This window comes from Pogonomyrmex barbatus, unplaced genomic scaffold (assembly GCF_055798465.1).
Source record: "Pogonomyrmex barbatus isolate J1 unplaced genomic scaffold, ASM5579846v1 scaffold3, whole genome shotgun sequence".
NCBI classification, from domain to species: Eukaryota; Metazoa; Arthropoda; class Insecta; order Hymenoptera; family Formicidae; genus Pogonomyrmex; species Pogonomyrmex barbatus.
The window spans coordinates 18444173-18462682 of NW_028297127.1; the positions used below are offsets into that span (position 1 = coordinate 18444173).

Sequence of the window (18510 nt, forward strand, 5' to 3'; positions counted from 1 at the left end):
TAAGGAATATTTATGATCAATGTACTGACGATTATTATTACCTATTTATTTGCAATTAATATTCCTCGATGTATTGAACGAATATATAGTTTTATATATATATATATATATATATATATATATATATTATTCTAACATATCTATTTGTTATTACGTTCACATGCGTATACTCATTCTATACATATGTTTGTTGAACGTGTCGAAATAATTTCCCCTTGTTTTTTAACAATGTATCATATGCTTTATCTATTTTATCTATAACGTAACAAATATACTATAGAAACTGTTACGTAACTATCTATAACAAGCTTTTTCACATGAAAGAGATTGACGACAGTTATTTCCTCTGATTATTTCATCATTAAACAAAACAATAGTTATTTAATATTTCCTTATCGAGTTAATTATTATTTTAATGAGATAACTGTATACAAATTTATAAAATTTAAATTTAATAAATTTATTAAAATTTGCTATCTTTGAGAAAGAATTTTTATAATTATAAATAAAAATTATTTTGCAAAGTTACAAGAATCTTTTTTTTCTTTCACATAAACACTATTTTTACAACAAATGAAACTGATTTATCACTTTTCCATATAGTCACATTCTGAAAGCAATTTTAAAACTTCTATATATACAGGATTGCTCTCATGTAATGGCGAAATCACTCGTATTCACTTTATCGATTGGCAACTGTATTGAGTTTCGGTTTTGTTCATGTACACCCGAAACAATATGCAAATAGCGTTTATCTTGCCTTTGGCCCTTCACAATTCATATAACAATATTGATTGCCATACTAATTATTTCTGAAAAACAGAAAATCAACGTAATTTATTAAACTTAATTAGAATTTAGATTATCCATTTCGTACACAACAATGATTTTTTAATTATGATGGAATTAATCTAGTTACTCATATATCAAAGCATGCCAATTCAATATAATAGGATATTATATATATGCTACACACACACACGCGCGCGCGCGCGCGCACGCACACACACACACGCACACGCACACAAAATGAATATATTAATAAAAATTAAGTTATTTTTATAATTTATATAAAAATATTTTTAATTTTATATTGAAAAATATCAAAGAACATCACGTTATAAAGAAATCATGTTATGAAAGAATAAAGAATAAAACGTTATAAAAAATAAGATGTAAAAAAATTCAGAAAAGTAAAATTATTTGCTACTACATATGCATTTATTTCAATAACGTGTTACTAGCTACGTACGTAAAAAATATAAACGTGTGCAATATACTATGTAATCTGCAGACAGACGTTATTATAAATATATATCAAAATTGCAGAGAAATCAAAGACGTGACGCAAGTGTATAACGAGGCGATGTCGTGACTGGCAGAGCAAACAGAATGCAGCGAATTATTCCGAAGAGAAAATTGCGAAGCTATTGCACTTTAAAATCGTACCCTGAAGACGTATAATTGAGTTTTTAATTCTCCATCATTACTCGAGATTTTAGGCTTTTGAGCTATTTACCGGAAACTACCCAGGCAAGATCTTGCCAGCTGACACGTATAAATTGTCGGCAATCACGAGTTACTACAATTTCGTCTACCACTTATCATTATCCACTTCGACATACACGTAGATCGCAAATGCAATGTCTTGGCAGTTTATATACAAAAGCATAGTTACATGATAAGAGAGTATAGTTATGTTTGCTGAGCAGCAACGAGTTTAATTACATTGCAAAAAAATCGTATTATAAATTTAAATGACACAGATTTGATTTGTTCACCGAGATAAAATTTTGTCCTTTAGTTTTAGAATAAAAAGTAAAACACTAATAAAATTTTTTCGTATTTTTTTAAATTGGATTTGACGCAATATTATTATCGTATTTAATTACAGTTAGAAATTGTATAATTATCAAAACCGTATATATAAATAAAAAAGGAATTCTATTTTATGCATGTTCTCTTTCGACGCTTTTGCGTACAAAAACGAACGAGAGACGAAGTTTTTCGAGCACACAGGCATCCGATGTTCGCGTGGACAGTTTTTATAATCGTATTTTATATTCATCACGTTTCTCTTTCTCGCTGCCTCCCTCGAAAATGCCTCACAAACGGCGAGCAACAAGTTTAGCGACGGTAAATTCGCGTCGTTACCCGGTAATTTCTTCGCTTTCACGAGAGGCGGAGAGAGCGATCGTTGTGGCGCGCGGATGCGTTACCGACAATAAGTATCTCGTTGACATCGCCATCGTGTCGACTGCAGAACTCGACGCTCGTCGGCATTATCCATTTGCCCGTAATTAACCTAATGGTCTACATCGAGTGCACCGTGCCGAGTTGAGCTGAGCTGAACCGAGCCGAGCCGAGCCGAGCCAAGCCGGGCAGTTTCGAAACGAGATCCACGAATCGTTATCGCGACAACCAGCCACGTTAATAGGCCTGCATGCAACGGCATTCCTCCATCAAACGAATGAATCTATAGCTCCATAACGGCGATCGTCAAAACTGGTCGCAAAATTCTACCGGATGTGACACGCTTTCGGCGCTGATGGCAAAACCACATAATTACGCGCTGCGCCGTCAAATATTTGCGTTAATTCGACGATTTTATACAGCGGATTAATTGAGAATTTTGATAGAAAGCATATGCATAGGCAGATTGCAAATTAAAATACATAATTATTTTATGTTTTACATTTATGAACAATTCTCTACAGTGACATATCGCTTGTTCTAAAATCGGCTCAACTTTTAAAAAATAATCAGTTACAACAAATGTTTACAGATATTTATATTGCATGTTTACACAATTCATTCATACGTTTTTCTCTCAACAAATTATTTTGAATATATAATTTTTACAAACTTTTATTGCAAGAGTTCGGAAAAATTTCATAAATCGACGGCGGAGTAGATAAAATCGTCGTTTTAAAGAAAAATTCCGCGGAAAAATTGTGATGAGGCAGAAATATGTTTATCGTTCCGAGTAGATAATCTTCAGGGAATATCTTTTATCCCCTTATTCATGAGAGTGATTGTTACTGCGTGTTGTTTTATATCTTGAGAAATGCTTCAGGGCAATCGATCTTCTCGAAAAAAAAAGTTTATTTGTTCCTTCAGAACAACTGTACGATGTTTGGCTTTCGCAGCACGCGGATATATGGTTTCGCGCATTACATCTTCCCTCCGCTTCCGCTACGGTTTTTCCGTTTGCTCCGGAGTGATCGATTCCTCCCGCAGCCCGAATGATAAATTCCTACAGACTATAATGCATCTCGCAGTAGAACCGCGAAGTAACGTACCGCGGACTCTTTCGCGTGAGAACAAACGCTGTTTATCGAGAGGTATCTCCAAATGATCCAGAACGTCGCAACGCGCGGAGAGTCGCGTCTCGTCTCTTTCGCAAATTATGATGTTGATATTCCGATAGGCGGAATCGGCTATATAAGCGACATCGAGTTTTCCACCGACAGCTATGGATCTGGCAGCTGCAACGAGAAACGTCGATTCCACGGCACAAACGAAACAATCGGTGCATATCGCTTAAACGATGCTGCAGCCAGTAGCTTACGCTGCAGCGATTTCAGCCTTCGTAACGAGAGGGGGGGGAAAGAGAGAGAGAGAGAGAGAGAGAGAGAGAGAGAGAGAGAGAGAGAGAGAGATGGAAGGATAGAGGGAGGGAGGGAGAGATGAAGAGAGAGGAAGTGAGAAAAGGAACAAAAGCAGAAGCAAATGAGACAAAGATAGGCAGACATACAAGCTAAGAGAGAAAGAGCGCGAATAAGTGTCATAAAAAAATAATCTCTCATAAAGGATGATCACATTATGGACGCTCTCTACCTGCCAGATCAAAAGTACTACATTTAAATTTTTTTCTCGCGAGGGAAACCATGGGGAATATTACTGAGTAATTTACTCACGCGCAAGCAAATTGTAATATTGATTTCTTGATAACCGGAAATTGGTTAAATGAGCATAAGTTTGAAGAGCGGTCCTATTGCGGTCGTACGTGCAACTGTAATGCAAATATCATCCCATTATTAATGTGCAGCCCGCGTCCATATATCCGGTCTATCGGCGTCATTCCCGAAGGAATATTCGTTGCACCAACTGCTTACGTATGAACGAACGATATCAGTTATAGCCGCAGGATAATCTCGGTCCTACCGATTTTACCTGCACTTCGATTCACATCTACACATTTATCTATCCGCAAATTAAAATGATGAATTGCAATATTTTTAGATGGATTAGAAACATTTATAAAAAAAAAAAACTGTAATGGTAAAAGCTTAAAGTTATTAATTTTAACATTTTGTTTGCTGATGCATATATACAAATTATATACAAAAATAAATATATAAATTCGAAAGAATAGTTTTTCTCGGAGTGTAACATACATAATTATAAATTTAAAACTTTATCGCAAATAATTTTTCTATAATTTCGAAAGTTGTAAATCACACATTAATTAATTTCTTATACTTCATGTACATCCAATAAATTTTATGATGTACATATTCTCTATCAAACGCATAACACACCTTTGTGTTCGAAATTTAACAACCCATTCAATAACGCACCTTAATACATTTTGCAATGTTGAAGCTCTCCTGTGACGATGTGGAACGCGTTTATAGAAAATCGTTATAGATATATAATCTGATGAACGACCACAATTGCGCGCAATTCGTTCTGATTAAATATTGTAAGAATAACGTAACGTAACTTGACGAGTTATTATGATATTTTATTGTGAAATCCACCATACGATTGGCGTATTACGTAGGATTTATACAAATGTGAATACGCGTTCCATTACGCAAAAAATCAATTCTGGTCTGATCTCGGCCATTTCTATATTTCGAAAATATATACTACTCCATGAATAATCAGGTATCAAAATTAACAGTGAATTCGTTTTCTTTTTTATCTGTGTCTGATACATAAATTGACATTTACAAACATTATTCACGAACGATTAAATCATATACAAATAAAGATTTCTAATCGAAAACCGTCATCGAAAATATTCTATAAATTTTTAGCATGCATTATACCAAAACTTGCTTCGTTTGCAATGCAAAGTCTCCTAGAAGTTAACTCACCTATAAAAGTCCTGGTTATACTTCCTTCTCTTGCTCCCTCGCTTTCTGCTATACATTATTTATAATGCTGATAACGATGTAACACACTAGCATGAAAAATCTTGGTCGTATGTTTTACGCGTTACAATTATGTAATAGAAATTTTGTAAAAATTTGAACATCTAAAATCTTGAAGAATACCATTTTACATATCAATAACGTAATCTTAGTTAAACAAGAAATAGAAAAAATAAAAAAAAATGGTACAATTTTAAATAATATTTAAGAAATTTAAAAATAATTATAAAAAAAGAATAATTTTTTATAATCCAATATTCTTATGCCTTAATTATTAACAAGTGAAATCAAAGTTGATAATTGATATAAGATAGAATGAAAAGATGATTTATTTTAATTGTTATTTCTCTCAGAAACGAACATAGAACAACATAGGATAGCCATTAGGAAAATTAAAGTGACATTTTATTGATAGAGTAAAATAAATGAGATAAAATAAGAGATCAATTAAAACAAATCAATTATTTCACTTTATTTTAAACTCCATTCTATCTTAATTATTAAATTCTATTAAAAAGGATTTTTCCAGTAAAAACAAATGATAAAAATATTTTCTTATTTCTAACTTATTCTATATAAATATATAATAAATTCTATATAAATACATTGAGCCATTCTATATAAATACATTGATATGTTTTATCAAATTTACTTTATATAAATTTACGTATAAAAGTTTCCGTGTAATGTTTTTCAACTCAAAATCTCATGTAACCGGTCATTGTAAAGCAATGTTTTAAATATATTTTATATACTTATTCATATATTTAACATTCCAATAATGTGATAACATGTGATTAAATAATGGTTCGTGAAAATTATTAAAAGATATCTATATTGTTAACAATCTTCATAAAAAAATAAGTGTATGTGTGTGTGTGTGTGTGTGTGTGTGTGTGTGTGTGTGTGTGTGTGTGTGTGTGTGTGTGTGTGTGTGTGTGTGTGTGTGTGTGTGTGTGTGTATTTGGGTAATATTAACAAAACTTAAAACCATTATAGTAAATATATTCTATCTATATTCTATCTATTTCATGATAAATTAAATTTCAATACAAAACTATCATATCGAAGGATATAGCTATAGAAAATCAGATGAGTTGCGGATAATGACTTCTCAAATATCTAACCGATATTATTAAAATATTTATAAATTCCAATCTATGTAAATAATAGATTAAATAAGATTTTTAGTATATATGATTTGGACTATACGTTTGATGTGTTTGATATTTCGACTGAAGTTCAATACTACTGATACAAATTTTTAATGTAAATAGACGTGTTTAATAAAATTTTAAATAAATATGTTAAAAAAGAAATATATATAATATATATATAATATATATAATATATATATAATATATATGAATATATATGAATACATATGCATTTTCTTTTAATGTGTGAAATGTGTAAAAGTTATATTGTGTGTATTAAAAAAGAGACGAAAAAAATTTTTTGAAAAAAGAAAAAGTAAGTCATTCCGTAGCTTCACATTGTGGATCTGCAATCACAAGTAGAACGATAGTCGAAATATATTCCAAACAAAATACATAACATTGCACGTCACCGTGTTACATTTCGGCCTCAGGCACTCTCCATTTACCAGTCTTGCCGTCGTTACTTACTTTAATTAAATTCGCCGTTCGTCGTCATCAACTGGATTTGATCAAGACCCCCCGAAAGCAAACCGCAGAAAACACGTGTCACTGAAATGTCATGCACGGGAAATGAAAAGTAATCCGTGTGTCACGTGCCGCACGAAGTCGCATGTCCCATTGCGTGAGATCAATACCGCGGTCGCACGCAAGAGTCCCTCTTTTTTTTTCACTATTTATCCGACAGTTTTAAGTAACGTCGTTGAAGAACATTTTCAACGGGGGTCTGCGCTGGCGACTGATTTTCATTACAGATACGACATCAAGCAAGAGGATATTTTCGCAGGTAAAAATAACCGCTTGCTCACCATAGCAAACAAGAGACGAGATATTTGTTAATCTCACCTATCAAATTAAATTAAATTAAAAAAAAAATAATCGCATCTTGATAATTTTTAAAACGAGAAAGAAAAAAAAGTAAATTTTTTTATGTAACAAAATAAAGTGTAAATTTTAAATTAAGTATTCATCTTTTCTTTCCTTTTTTTTTTAAATTTCTAATCATCCTAATCGTTAAAAAGCAAATATTCCTATTTGATCACCTTCCTTGTTGATAGTTATTTTGAAATTTTAATCTGATTAAACCTTTCAGTTCCATTCATTCAGATTGTAATAAAATCACTGATTCCATTCAAATGTGATGTACATATGTACGTAATGCGATACACGCTAACTTTGCAAATGTGAATACAGATATCCAGAATTACATTGAACGCTTTGCGAAATATAGATACGTTCAGTAGCTTTTTCCTCTCGTTCTCCCATTTTTTTTACATCACGTTATTAATACCAAGGAATAAAGAGAAAGGTTTCCAATTAAAGATAGAGTCGAATTATACGAAACTCCTTTCTTCCGCTAGGATTTAATAAAACTGAATAATGCATTGCTTACTTTTTAACTTATCGCAGCATTCATTTCCGCTCCTTCAGAAATGGCGGTTCTCTGAGGAAGCGTTACTTATTGTTAGGGTTCTGAATAGAAAGATTACGATTGAGAAGCGGAATGTAAGTGCATGAATCGTTAATTTAAACCAAGTATTCTGTAATTTCTATCTTCATAGATAAAAAAATTAATTTCTATCCACACACATAAGGACAAATTATCAAATTTACGCGTAGATCAGTACTTTTCCTCGTTAGAACTTTCTTAAATAAATTTAATCGATTTTCCTCCAAAAATTCTCGTGAAATTCCATGACGTCACATCCATCAATCCCAATATTTTCAAATAATTGCCTAGAGTGCAATTTTTGGAAAACAAATACTATGCACGGAGTATGGGAGTATATGTGAAAGGAATGTAACGACACGCACACATAATATCGATGAAATATGATGGCGGAACAAATGATAAATCACTACGAAAGGGATGAATTTGCAGAACTTCTTTCGCCTGACTATAGGGAAATCATCATTTTTTTTCCACTTTCACGGAGCATTACATGCCTGTTATCGTGTCACGTTTGAGGCAGTATTGATAGCCAGAAACGTAGCATATAACGGGAAAACGGATATTGAACTAACGTGACGATAATATCGTGGTTCGTTAAAAAAAATCACTTCGCTATGCACCGACATTTACTCAAGCATTTTATTATATTATGCACTTTTCGATAACAGTACACATTCGATTGTACAAATTGCGACTTTATTAATGATAACTTCTGAAGAAATGACAAAATAAATTGTTCGGTTCAATATTATTCTACGATTGAAAAATTTTAATATCTAAGTTCATTTATTAATAATGAAATTTTATTTTTTTTTATTATTATATTTACAGTACAATTATATTCTATCTATGAATTCTTTGCATTTGAATTATTAATAAATCATTTCTCACATATTCTTATCCCAATAAAAATATGCTTTTGCATTTCTAACTACATTTTCATATTTGTAGGAATAATGAAAACATAGACAGATTTAAATTATCATTTTCAACACTCACTTGTCTGCAAGATTATTATACTAGCGACCTGTTTATTAAATGAACTGAGAGAGAATTGCAAAATATATTACGCGAACCGTGAAATAACACTCACAAAACCACATAAACGATAATATGCATGGTAAATATCTTCACGAAGTCCCCTTTTAAATGCGTCTCCTTCATTTTTGCTTAGAATTCCGCGGAGAACGCTAACCCCGCAGCTACCGCTGCGCAACCACCATCGCCACCGGTCTTTAATACGCGCAAAATTCCTCGCATACTTTTCTGCCAGATATATTTTTACGAAACGCGGTTATAAAGAAAAATTTCGATACCGCGCAAAGTAACGATTTTCGCTCACGGATAAAGGCGATCACGAAAGACTGCGAGCTCGAAGTCGAAAAAAGATACGAGTGGGAAAGATACGATTCTCCCAGGGATAATTTTGTATAACGATCATTTTGGTGCGTGGTATCCCCCTCGCCATTCCCCCCTCCGTAGAATTTCGTAATAAATCTTACGAGATGTTAGCAGAATAACGATACTTTTACCGACGGAAAGCGGGCCTGCGTAATTCGAGCGCAATTATTCCCTCCCCCCGACACACGGAATACACTTTTGACAAACAGACGGCGCGACCCCTCGTCTTCCACCCCACGAGGAAGGGCCCTCAGGGGTTAGATGGGGAACGTCGATCAAATCCCCGACATGCCACTCGCACCAGCTCTCTCTCTCGACAAATTCCCCGATAGTGACTTCGTCGCGTTCGATGGTATATGCCTTTTTAACGAGGCACTCCTTTTAACCCGGGAATCGTGATGATCGATGGTACGGAGAAGTGGGGCCGAGAGTGGGGGACGTCGATCATGATTTCGCGAACGACACCCCCTTAACCGAGGGTGAAATCTTCGCGTGAAAGGTGGAAAGGATTCGCGTGGAGATCGCGATTTCTCATCGCGTCGATAAACGGCGCGAGGAACGATATCGTGGAGGATAATTCGACGTGACGCGACGCCGCGCGTCGGTGTTTGTCGTGACGCTGACAAAGAGTTGTCGGAGAGCATCAGCAATAGACGCATGGATGATAAGAGGGAAGCCAGTCAAAATAATTAACGTACAATCCGCGATGATGTTTGATCGCCTCTCCCACCGATCGTTTCCGGTCACGAAAGCATTACTCACTTCACATGTGTATTTCCACTTTTCGCGAAACCTATCGCCGAATTTTTCGCTTTTTTTTTGTACGGATGCGCACGTATCTGTCAGATTTTGCGGAAAAAACGCTTTTACGCTCGATTCAGGTAAAGTGCGTCGTGATTTCGCGCTGTTAAAAATTGAGCAGCCTAGCGAAGCTTTGTGATGTTTGCACGTGCAAAATATTTTTATAGGCACGGCTAACTTCAACGACATGTTTGAAACGGGCAGAAATTGCAATGATTTCTACCTTGTATGAAATTGTTCTATATGTCATAAACAAAGAAATTGTTTGTTCTTTTTTTTTTTTATAATGAATACTGCAAATCATAAAAAATAAGTATAAGTATGATACCGCCTTTATCGGTGTTTTATGGAAATTCAAAAAATATGTAAACAAATATAGTAGAGTGCACAAATTACGAATTTATGAAATTTACAATTGTCGTATCATTTCATTTAAGTGCACGCGGCGTGTACGGGGACGAGATAATTCGATAACGCGAGAAGTCTCAGAACTTAGAAGTGCTTCTCATTATAGATCACTATCAAATTTTCATATCTATCGTAGACAGTTCAAGATCAATTCATACGAATTGCGAATACAGGAACTCGCTTACGAGGCATCCGATCAATCATCGCTTTCATACGCAGGAGAGTGACAAATTCGAGTGCAACGCCACTCGGAAGGCGATAAAACGCATCGAATGACGAACCGGGGGTTGTCGGCCGTAACGCAATTTCGGTCTTATCTCAGCCCGTGTATCGCATTTCGGCCTTCCTACCGCGTCGCGAGGGGGAGGGGTCTCCCCCCATCGCGTGTACACAGTCCGTGGAACTTATTGCGGTTCGTGCCACCTTTATCTAACTAATCCAATATTTCGTCTCGTAACTCGTTGGTCGCCGCCGCGCCGGCTTTCTCCGCGATTTCGCGCGGAACGCGAAAATAAGCCGGACGGTGCATCGCGGCACTGACGCCGCCACTCCCACGACGACATGCACATGTACGCCACGCGCGCGTATGTGTGCGCGCGCACTTGGCGCCGAGATAACTGATTGGATTTAACAAACGTTGCAAACGAGTTTTGCCCAGGCGCGAATATACAGGGCTTGCACAAGATAATGCACTGTAGAAAACAGTGTTGTTCCGAGAGCGATTCGAAATTTGACAAGAAGACCAAAGGATTAAATCAGGAAACTGTGCTTGCAATTTTAACGGAGTTTTATATATGGTATATATTTAACAACCCGTAAGCAATTTTTTATGAGCAAAAAGATATAGAATTTCCCCAAATTTGTCCTAGAAATATTTGTCTGCATAAATGTTGACAGCATGATTGACAGCAGAGGTTGATTGTATAATAATGATAAAATGGAATGTATAATATACTAGTAATAGTATAATCAGGCTTGTGCATCTACGCGTAAATTATGATAATCTATGTCTACGTGTAGACAACGTAAACTATGCGATGTCATCTATGTAGACAATGAATAGTCTGTTGTAGTCCGAAATTGGGCTGGAAATAATATTTGTGCACAACATTTGTGTTTATATTTCAAAATTTATAGAGAAATCAATTTAACGTTACAATGACATGAAAAAATTTAATAAAAAGTCTTTAGCTATATTCTGAACTTCGTAGTTATATCTACCAATATGTTATAACAAAATGAAAATTTTATGAAAAATCTTTATTTTTTTCAAGCGCATTACATTTATAATTAAAACATTAGATATATGTATATGTGCATGGTAATTGTCATATAATTTAGTCATTCTTCTATATAATTTCATCTATAGTCATCATTCTTTTATATTGTATATCGATAATATAATTTAGAATAGTTTATTACAATAGTTTACATTGTTTACGGATATAGAAAAAAGACCATATAAACGTGACATAAACAATAGACATAATCTTAAAATCTACAATCAACCCTATTAATCTTTCTCATAAAAGAATTAAGTCTTGCTTATACGATATATTTTTCGACATATACATTAATGACATGAATAATCTTGTTTCGAGAAAAACCAACACAAATTACAAATCGTCTAAAGTGAGCTTTACGGATCGCGTGATCGTTGAAAAGCACCGTCTTATGCATTGACAGAACGAGTAGTCGGATTACGTGCTCTTTCCTCATTAAAATGGCAGGAATTCGCGGCCAGCAATCAGCAGGGTGGCTTGTTATAGATAAAATTCGATTCGACCTTTTCCAAGCCGGGTGAAAGGTCGCGAAGGAGAACTCGATGCTGAATTCGCAAACAAAGTGACGATCGATTAATCGTTCAAATACGATAATAAGCGGATAATTACTCACCGGTCGATGTCCCAGTGGCGGCGCCGCCTTCTCGCTGATCTGTTCCGCTCCGGATATTCACTCCATCGATTTTAATCACCTCGCTCCAGATGCTCGCTCGCGTTGGATATCAGCCGATCGAGGAAGTACGGTTTAGCCGCGACTCTTCGCGCCAATTAGCGCAACGCGATAATCACCCGCCACGTAATCGCACGTACGCACCCCGGCCTGCCGGCATTCGGGACGAGTAAACATCGCAAACGTTCGCTTTATCGACCCGACGCGACACTCCCGATACCATTTCGTTGGATGCGCGACGAAAGATCCGAATTATGCAGCGACAACTTCGGGGCGGTAACGCCTGTAAATCGATTCGCCACGCGAGGGAAAGTTGACTGATTTTGCCATCGCGCGTCTCCCGAGTCTAAAGCCTTGTGCATAATGGAGTAAATATTAGGAATGAAAATAAATATTAAATTTTAGTGAAAATAGGAATAAAGATTAAGCGTGACACAGTGGAGGACATATTAGGAACAGAAATAAATATATATTAAATTTTGGAAATAAAAATTACGATAGAAGATTAAACATGGCACATAATGGAGCAAATATTGGGAACAGAAATAAATATATATTAAATTTTGAAAATGAAAATTAGGAATAGGAATAAATATATATTAAATTTTGGAAATAAAAATTATGAATAAAGATTAAACGTAACACAAAATAGTATAAATAATAATATAAATAAGTATAAGATGTAGCTATATCTTATACTTATTTGTATGTGAAACAGATTGTACATTGGCAGTCGATTACATTGTTCGTATACAATGTGTCATAGGTCTATGATTGCCACATGAGGCGCAGCCGGTCGCCGGTCGTAATCAGCCGCTCTTATTCGATCGCTTCACATTCACACGAGTAATCAGAGAAATAAAGTGATCGATGAGAAAACAATGACTCAGCTTGCAACGAGTAAATATTTCCGAGGAATGAAAGACCGAAGAGAAGACAGCGCATCGACCTGTGAATAAATCCAGTCATATTTTCGTGATGAACTGTTTGTTCGTTGTTATAAACGATGATACATAACATTTTCTCGTGATTGCACATGTCCTCGATGTATTGTAATCAAAGTAAAATTTGATTTTATTATTTAACAAAATAGATTCTTTTTATTTTCTGTGCTTTAAAATAATTTTTAAAGGGTCACATTTGAAATAATATTTTTTAGTAATTTATTTTTAATACATTGTAAACGGTTATATTTTAGTCTGTATAATTGATAATCAATAATATTTTATGCATAAATAATAACTACGATACAATATACAATATTTCAAACTACGACATGAAACTAAAAAAAAAGTTACAATATAATTCTGCAAATATCCTCGCAATTATTGCAAAAAAAAATGCAACGTTAAAAACCCTTTTATTTTGTGAAATGTGTAAATTTTAATATCTCTGCGTTGCAATATTTCCACGATGTATCACGCATCGTTATGATGTGGCGATTCGTTTCGGCGTGACCTGCATATCGCGTGATCAATAAGATACCAACGATGGCAAAGCCAAAGCTGCGAAACTAAGTTATGAAAAAACATCATGAATCATAAATTTAACTTTAAACGCGGTACATTTACGAATCAGTAAAAATATTTCATTTGCGCATACATTACAATATTATTTTCACTTTTACGATTTTTTACAGCAATAGCAAATTTTAATATACGCTTGCTGTGCATTATATATTTGTCCTTTGAATGATCTCTTTTAATTTTTTTTAATCGATCCAATTTATATTTTAATGTTGTGTATTGTTGACATTTTGAAATTAAACTCGAGGCATAATTATTTTATTACAAATAGATTTGTCTGTCAATTTATACGTCCTAGCGGTATGATTTCATATAAATGTCTACCGAAATTTAAAAATGTCTACCGAAACGTCATAATATAAATATATTGCTAAACAACTAACAATTTCCTTTCGAATTAGTTTAGCTCGTGGTACATAAAATTTAATCAGCAATTGATTACCTGCTGTGTATTATAATACGGATGCACGAGCATCGCGATATGAAACGCGAAAGAGCATTACGCGTGAACGGCTATTCATTGCCAGAGTAATAAATTACACTTGCAAATGGCATTACTTTCGATTATTCGCTCTATCGCTTCCTCAAAACTTGATCAAATTAACAAGCGAACAAATTAACGTTTGGCTGTCCACTAGCTGCTGCGTAAACGTTACGCATTTGCAATCGTCGGCGTTAGCTGTCGCTATAATAAAAAGAGGGATGACGTCCCCCGACGGTAATCCGTGAATAATTTGCGGGAACAAATCGCGATAATGATTCGCTTTCAAAACTGCAGCCGATAAATTAAACAAATGTGTCTGCCCTGTCGATCTGTCGATCATTTCGTATTGTCCCTCGTGCAGTATTGATCACCATTCATCGTACGATATTTTCTCTTAATACGACTTTCCATCATGAAATCCTCTACAGTTTACAGTTTGATAAACGACAACAACTATGGCCGACGAGAGATGATGTATCTCGAGGTCGTTCGGATCGCATATCGCCGCTCGTTAATAAAACGCAGCCTCCCAATTTTGCTTCGTAACGCGCCGCGGACAAACAAATCACGAAATACCATTATTCCCGATACACAATCTCACGTCGCGGGTAATTAAATAATCATTTCTATTCACTAGAAAATAAACGCCGATCTCTCGTGATTATAATCTCACTTTTCTTTACTTTAATTTCCGCTCGCGTACATGAAGGCGTACAATAGAACTAATTCTCTTTTTTTCTCTCTTTATGATTGGAGTTTTAAATATAAATTTATAACAATGTTGATGATTACGCGTTTCTATATTGAAATTTTATATTAGAGACTGAATGCATCTGCGCAGAAACAATATTAAAATCATAAAAATTGCGATGCGTTCATGCTTATTTGAACAAAATAATTTAATATTCTTAATTTATTTATTTTAACTATAAATTTTCAATTTATAATTTCATTTCGTAATGGTTATAGTTTTTTTTTATAAATATTATAAAATATCCGCGTTTAATTTTGTATATTATATTTTGATGTGTATCTAAAAATTCTCAATTTTTTTTTTATATGTTCTTTTATATAGATCTTTCAAAATATCAATGATAAATCATATCGTGCAAATAGCATTGACTTTTATGTTTTATTAATGTATATTAGTTCTCCAAATAGATCTGATTTTATTAATGGAAAAAATAAAAAATTTCGTATATCTGATATATATATATATATCAAATATACTAATTGTGTGTGTGTGTGTGTGTGTGTGTGTGTGTGTGTGTGTGAGTGTGTGAGTGTGTGTGTGTGTGTGTGTGTGTGTGTGTGTGTGTGTGTGTGTGTGTGTGTGTGTGTGTGTGTGTGTGTGTGTGTGTGTGTGTGTGTGTGTAGCGAGCAAATATAATTGATCGACGACTCGAATGTTGCTAAATGAATATGACTTTACATAACGCCGCGGTAGTCTCCTCTAATTGGCATATTAGTCGTGAAAGTCATGAATTAAACGACGAGAACTGTCCCGGCAATGCTCCTAGTAGATTGAAAGTTTGATCGACGGTTTGAGAGTGTCGGAGTCATCGACGACAGATATATCTCGTCGATTCGGTTGAACGGTCGTTGAAAAACGCGGTCACTTATTCGAGATTCAGATCTCGTTTTATTCTTCAGGATCGGCATGGCGTAACACACGAAGCGGCATTAACGCAGATTTGATTTCTATCGCGTCGCGCAGAAAAAGTTCTGTTTATTGCCTCGTACAAGTGCTAAAATTTGCACGTCTTTCTGCGACGCGCTCAGCATGTTTTGATAAAATTCAAAATCGTGTTTGGAACGATGAACACGGTGGACGATTATCGAGGTCAATTTCGAATGATGCTTAAACTTTAAATCATAGTTGAGTGTGAATTAAGGTCTTTGCTTTTAATTTTCGCTTAATTTTTCGAAAGAAATAGAGTGCATTGAAATTTTGATTTCATAATCAAATCTTCAATTAACCGATATTACTGGCTTGAAAATTATCATAATTGAAATGTATTACTTTCGTAGTCAAAAAATATTCTATAACTGCAATTATTGGAAAAAACACAATTTTGCGTTATATATAATTTTTTCTTTTTTATTTTCTCTTAATAATTTGAATAAACATGTACATATGTTTGTGATAAAAAGATTATTAAATAATTACGATTTTTTTCAAAAATTTATTTTTTATAAGAACATAATATGAAATTTATCGATAATAGAAATAAATATACACAAAATATTCTTCTTCTGTATAGGATTAAATATTTTGAACTTCCTTTGAAAATGAGAAGTCAAAATTCAAGGCAGGCTAATTAACAATTCAAAGTTTCATCACTTCTGCAGTACTCGCTACTCTGTTTTGTAACGAGCCGTTGTGTACGAATTAACACGTGCTAACTCTGAGCCCCATACAAATTTGCCCTATTCCAACATAGAGCTTTGAATGGCCATAGAAGGACTTCCGGTGTCAATCGCGGTCACTAAGAGAATTTCTATAGCATGGTATTATGACGTAATAATATTATTTATTACAGCAATTTTATAAAAATATCTATGGGAATCAAAATAGAATATTGATGATAGAAAAAGACGGAAAAACGGAATAAAACGATAAAAAATTACGAAAGGAAAAAAATATGATATGATGTCCCAAAAGGTCACGAATACATCTATAAAAGAGTCTCTCGAAAGAGAAGAAAAAGAGAGTTATATAACTCAACAAAATTATTAGCTTGATATATGTAAAAATTTATCTTTGAATATTTATACAAATTATATACTTTTCTGAAAACACATGTAATTATTCTGATATTTAGTATTTATGCCATTTTATTATTCATTTCTGAACGCAGAAAATCAAATAAAACTAAGCTGATATACTTTCAATATTTTATCTTTATATTTACATAAATATCATAAACATAATAGATTTATAAAAGTTTTAATAATACCATTGCCTGAATATTTGTAATTTTATGTATGAAAACTGTGTACAATGCAATATTCTTTAATATTTTATTATTATTTGTAATTTTATCTATGACAACTGTGTACAATGCAATATTCTTTAATATTTTATTATTATTATTATTATTATTATTATTATGCTTTACACATGCATATCAAATTGTTAAATATGTTTTCAAAATTTATTTTATCGTATTTGATGCGAGACGCAGCCAAGCGACTTCAATATCAACATTTAATAACACCAAGTTTTGAATAATAGACATATTTCGAATTATATCACACCGTCTATACGAAGTTCTCAGATAGGAATAGGACACGATTGACAATTAAAAGTTTTATACAGTTTCGTAACAAATTTGTGACGCTGTACCATACGATTGTGCGCGAATTAATGTCCGGTAATCGCGAACTTTGTCGCAATTTGTTCCACTCCAAATTTGGAAACTGAATGCGTGAACCAGTTGAACGATGAATATTACAAGTAATTATGTGCACCGTAGAGATATTAAAACGATGTCCGGCATCGTATTTTCCGAGAGTGTGGCATCAAAACTTTCCAGAACGCGAATACGGTAATGTCTCACGTTAACATCTACTTTTACGGGCATATTGCAGTATACGCGATATTGTGAGATGATTCGAGACGAGCTGCTTTGCAGCGATTGACCACAAAAATTTTATCGCCTATGAGATAGCCATCTTTACGTAAACGGGTTTTCTCTGGAACGAGGCTAGAGTTATATGAATATATAATATTTCATAAAAGTTCTTGCTTTTCTGACTTTTTGAATAAAATTAGGTTTTAATTCGTTAAACGAAAAATATAAAAGACATATTTAAAAGATACTCGATTTTAAGCATACTCTTTCATTGCTTACTTGTTTTCATTACAGCTATTACAGTTTATTATTAATTTAGAAAATGATTTTTTTTTTTATTTCGAATTTGTATTTTAATTAAAGCATGTTTATTCAGTACAACAAATAATTAACGAAAAACAATGTAGTGTAGAAGTAGACATGCGGTTTTATAATGGCATAGTATTATTTTATAATAGTTTTATTACAGCGTATTTTATAATATAGTTATATTACAGCGTTTTATTTGTTATATTTTACACAGTCACTTCAATTCTTGCTATCTGACATGCTCAAAATGGGATCAGGTCAAATCAAATTAAGCA

General features: G+C 33.8%; 1 protein-coding gene and 1 long non-coding RNA gene across 2 annotated transcripts in view; one reads left to right on the forward strand and one right to left on the reverse strand.

Moving 5' to 3' along the window:
• Window positions 1–18510, forward strand: part of dpr12 (defective proboscis extension response 12) — a 256462-nt gene that overhangs the window by 29455 nt on the left and 208497 nt on the right. The window lies entirely within an intron of this gene.
• On the reverse strand, window positions 82–17935 carry LOC148936123 (uncharacterized). Its single transcript, XR_016139793.1, has 2 exons — window positions 592–17935; window positions 82–246 (listed from the first exon to the last, which is right to left on the reverse strand). It is a non-coding gene; the product is annotated as an uncharacterized LOC148936123 (long non-coding RNA).